The sequence below is a fragment of the Tupaia chinensis genome, unplaced genomic scaffold (assembly GCF_000334495.1).
Source record: "Tupaia chinensis unplaced genomic scaffold, TupChi_1.0 Scaffold000578_2, whole genome shotgun sequence".
NCBI classification, from domain to species: domain Eukaryota; kingdom Metazoa; phylum Chordata; class Mammalia; order Scandentia; family Tupaiidae; genus Tupaia; species Tupaia belangeri.
In genome coordinates this window covers 4,831,287-4,835,833 of record NW_006160094.1, presented here as the reverse complement: position 1 = coordinate 4,835,833, position 4,547 = coordinate 4,831,287, and the positions used below count along the sequence as shown (strand labels likewise).

At 52.1% G+C, this 4,547-nt stretch overlaps 1 long non-coding RNA gene across 3 annotated transcripts in view; it reads left to right on the top strand.

Moving 5' to 3' along the window:
- Positions 1–4,547, top strand: part of LOC102472467 (uncharacterized) — a 10,772-nt gene that overhangs the window by 1,164 nt on the left and 5,061 nt on the right. Inside the window, exons 3-4 of one of the 3 annotated variants that reach the window (XR_003551021.1) lie at positions 43–236; positions 3,874–4,262. This is a non-coding gene — a long non-coding RNA (uncharacterized LOC102472467). The remainder of the gene's footprint in view (positions 1–42; positions 237–3,873; positions 4,263–4,547) is intronic. The other 2 variants (XR_001371115.2, XR_335965.3) reach the window with 2 other exon arrangements.

The following is a 4,547-nucleotide window of genomic DNA, read 5'->3' as shown; positions in this document are numbered from 1 at the left end:
AATAAGTACACTAACAAAATGAGTAATCGCAGCTCTGGGAAGGGTGGGTAGACAGCCAGAAGACAGCTTACTGCCCTCGCCGCCCAGGAAAGTTTGATTGGGGCATGCCTGCAAAACTGCACGTGTGGATTGGGATTTTCTGGACTGCAGTGTGTGGAGAGGAGAGCTGAAGATTAGGCAGGGGGAAGCTGCCACATCTGCTCTGATAGCTGCCTTGTATGGAGCACCATCCAACAGTAAGTAGCCAATCCTTGAAGCTTACGTGTATGGCACGTCCTCTAGGCAGGATAGTTTCTTTGATACTCTTTTGTGGCCAGAGGGCATGTGCACTTGCCAGAGAAAGAAAGAGAAAGCCCTCTTGGGACCAGCAGATGGCATAATGGCTGCGTCACTGGACTCCCATGTAGTCGACCACGGTTCGAGTCCCAGACCTGGTGACTTAAACATACTGGACGTGTGTACGTGTATGCCCAAGATCCCAAGAGGAGAATAGAGAAGGGATTGCGGCATGGCCATCCCCCCTTGGGAGTCATTTCTCGCTTTCTGTCTCTCTGTCTTTCTGGTGAGCATATGCACCCTGTAGCTAAAACTTCCAGAAAAGAAAGAAAAAGTCCCCTGTGGACTGTGGTCATACTGCAGTCTCTTGTCCCTTTTCTTCCCTTTTCCTTCATTTCATCAAAATTTGAACCACACATGTAATACACCTTGCATTGTTTTAAGGATTTTGTCATAGGGCGCATACACTCATTGGAGAGAGACACAGAGAGGGGTGATTGCCCCGAGGGGATGGCCGTGCAGCAATCCTTGCTCCATTTCCTCTGGGAGTTTCGGGCATGCACACTCAGCACGCTTTCAAGCCACAGGATGGGCTTTCAAGTCCTGATGGGCCATGTGGAAGTCCAGCACCTTAACCATCATGGCACCTGCTAGCCCCCATTTGGCATGGTTTTGAGTGTTTTTCAAGCCTCCAAGATGACGATTCAACCATTGCCAGCCACGTGGGTCCTACTCCCAATGCACAGCACCTAACCACTGTGATGCGGGCCAGCCCTAAATCATTTCACTTCACTATGAAATTTATATTTATATTAAATGGTTTAAAGGATTTAAGAAAAGAGAAAGGAGGCCAACAGATGATGTAGCAGTTACGTCACTGAACTCCCACATGGTCAACCACGGTTCAAGTCCCAGACCCAGTGGCTTGAAAATCACGCCAGGCACATGTGCTTATGTGCCCAAGATCCCAGGATGAGAAAGGATTGCAGGGTGGCCATCCGTCCCCTGAAGGGGATTTCTCACTTTCCTTCTCACTGTCTCTCTCTCTCCCCAGTGAGCGCATGCACCCTAAGGCATAAACCTCTCAAAAAAGAAAAAGAAAGAAAAGGGAGGGAACGGCACTTAGGCCACAGGCCAGGGGCAACTGAGTGTGCTCGCTTCCTCACTGGCAGGCCATGGACAGGGATAACGGGAGAGCATCTGAGGTGGGAGGACGTGGCGGGCCAGGGCAGCCACACCCTCCCTGAGGCGAGACAGCCGCTGGTCTGCAGGCGAATTCTGCCTGCCCCAGCCTCCCCTCCATTCTGGCATTCCCGCAGGACCCCTTGGGAATGCACCTGCTCAGACTTTCCAGGAGTGAGACTTCAGGTCAGCAGCCCCAGAGAGCAAGGAGGCACTAAAGCTTCACTAGTGGTCCCCTGGGAGCCACCTGCCACCCCTGCACACTCTGCCAGGCCGAGCCGCCCCTGCTGACACACGGTGACACTCCAGGGAAACCTGCAGAACAGCGACCTGCTCTGAGTGCAGGCAGAGTGGGCCAGCACAGCAAGAATGAGGGTGTGCTGGCTGGTACACCGGGCACCCCACCAAGTGGCTGTCGATAGGCCTGTGTTGTCATCCCCGTTTCATAAATGAAGACAGTGTCCCTGACAAACATGTCTGTGGTCAGAACACTGAGAATGGCCCAGCTGGGGATTCGAACCTGGTTCTGACGCCTAAGTCCAGGGTCCCTCAGCTGCATCGCCCCCTTCCCTCTGCTGTACCTGCAGGTGCCTGCCCAGGGTAGAGAGGGGCCATTGGGAGGGCTCGCGACATTGCCAGTGCAGAAGGCCTGGGATTGCTTCTCCCCTTCCTCCCCCTTCTGGAGAGGCTGGGGCTGACGGCTTAGGACTAGTGCTAGACTTTTAGGTTTTTCGCCATCAGGCATGTGTACTTGCTAGAGAAAGACAGAGAAAGTAAGTCACCCCCCAGGGTATTGACCGCACTGCACTCCCTTCTCTACTCTGTGGGTTCTTGGCACACACGCACACGTACCCTGCGTCATTTTCAAGCTGCTGGGGCTGGGACTTGGGCCCCAGTTGGCCATGTGGGAGTCTAGCTCCTTAACCACCTTGCCACTTGCTGGCACTGAACTAGTACTAGACTTTAAGAGAGATTAGAAGGGACCAGCAGTTAGCGTAATGGCTATGTCGCTGGTCTCCTATGTAGTCGACTACAGTTTGAGTCCCGGACCTAGTGGCTTAAACTCACACCAGGCACGTGAGTGTACGTGCCCAAGATTCCAAGAGGAGAACAGAGGAGAAGGGATTGTGGCGTAGCCATCCCCCCGGGGATGATTTCTCGCTTTCTATCTCTCTGTCTCCCTCTCTTTCTGGCGAGTAAACGCGCCCTATAGTGAAAACCTCTCCAAAAAAAGAGAAAGAGATTAGAAGTGAGGGGAGCCCAGTCACTTCTGGGGGCTCAGCCTTCCTGAGAGAGAGAAGACAAGCAACAGGTAGAGGGGCAGGTACATATCAAATGGCAGGTGCAGCCAGCCGGAGCCTCCGCAGCCTTGTATCACCCAGGAGTCCAGGGAGGGGCAGAGCCCAGTGAAGTGTGGTTCTAGCCCAGAATGGGGCCTTGGTGGTGGGGAGTAGTGAGCACGGCCACAAAGCCCTGCTCTCAGCCTGAACCTTTTTTTTAAAGAAAGATTTTTGCTGTAGGATGCATGTGCTCACCAGAGAGACAGAGAGCCACGTTGATCGCCCGAGAATGAACCTAGCCATCCACTCAGACAGATTTGGTCCTATGAGAGAGAGAATCATTCCCATGAGGAAATAAAGACTACTTAATTATGAGGGGATCCTGAAAGGATTCACGGAAAATGTGTATTATGAAAAACTAGGCGTGGATTTCAAATTTCGTTTGCACCCAAGGAAACTCATATGTTAATTCCATCAGTTCCACAGCTTTTTGAAGTCTCCTCGTGCTAGGGCCATGTGTCTCAGCCCAGGATGACAGCCCGGGGTGAAATGCTGAGAAGGATTTCCAGGTCGAGCTCCAGCCCAGCTGGGAGGAGTCCTGCCGCTAGGGGAGAAGGGGAAGGCGGCCCTGGCACCACGTGTTGTTTTAAATACCGGAGCCTTAGTTTATGGAACACATATTAAAGCAGGAGACAGTCGTGTGTGTGGGTGTCTGAGCAGGCCCACTAGGAACCTGCTTCATCCATCTCAAATGAAGAATTTACCCTCTGGACCCGGCTCCCTGGCCTGGCGGCCAAGGCTGCAGGATCTCACATGACCTACCAAGTTGAAATTGTGGCCTGGTGGCTAGAAAAACACCAGGCAGAAGAATGGAGGAGAAGGGATTGTAGCGGACATGACACTGCCGCACTGGGGGGTGCTGTGGCTGTCTCTCTCTCTCTCTGTGTCTCTCTCTCTGGTGAGTGCACCTGCCCTCTAACAAACAACAAAAAAGCAAGCAGCAGCCCAGTCTCTCTGGCCAAACTCTTAGGTCATGGGGAAAGTCACGACGTATTTTACACGTATTCTCTGTGTAAAATGCATCATGTCTTTCCCAGTAACCCTATACCTTTTTCATTCTTCCATGTTCACCAAGAATAGAAATGGTACATGTGTGTGCAGTCTCCGAGAACTGGGACGTATTTGGGGCAAGGCAGCTCCTCTCCTACCCGAGTCCAAAGGCCTATTTCCTGGGAAACAACTGGCCGTGGACTGTGTGGCCAATGAGATGTGTGTGAGCGCTTCCAGGAGAGCTTTCTAATGAGTCCTCTTCTCTGCTTGGAATGTGGATGCGATGGCTGGAATACTAACATCCACTTTCGAATGTGAGGCAATTTGAAGAGGAAAACCATGAACTGAGATGACATCCCTGTAAGCTGCTTTCCCGTGAGCGAAAACACTAAACTAGACGAGCCTCTGCTGTTTTGAATTCCCAAGTTATATGCAGCCACATCTGACCCTGATCTGGCCAAGATCTGATATTCGGTAAGAGATGTATGTATTCGTGTTGACGTTTTCAGTGATTGGCCCCTGGTAACAAGGACTCTGACCCAGAATGGAGGGGCAGTCGTTACATTTTTTTCCCTATCATGGGATCCAGGATGGAGTGGAAAGGAGGAGGCTCTGGGCCAAGGTAAAACATTGATGGCAGAGGAGAATCGTTTACCCAGAAGGCAGATCAGTCTACATGGGGGATCAGGGAAGTGTCTGGTGTGTGACTTCAGAGCAGCACCCCATCAGTAGTCCCAGGCCTGGAGCCAAAGGGTCCTG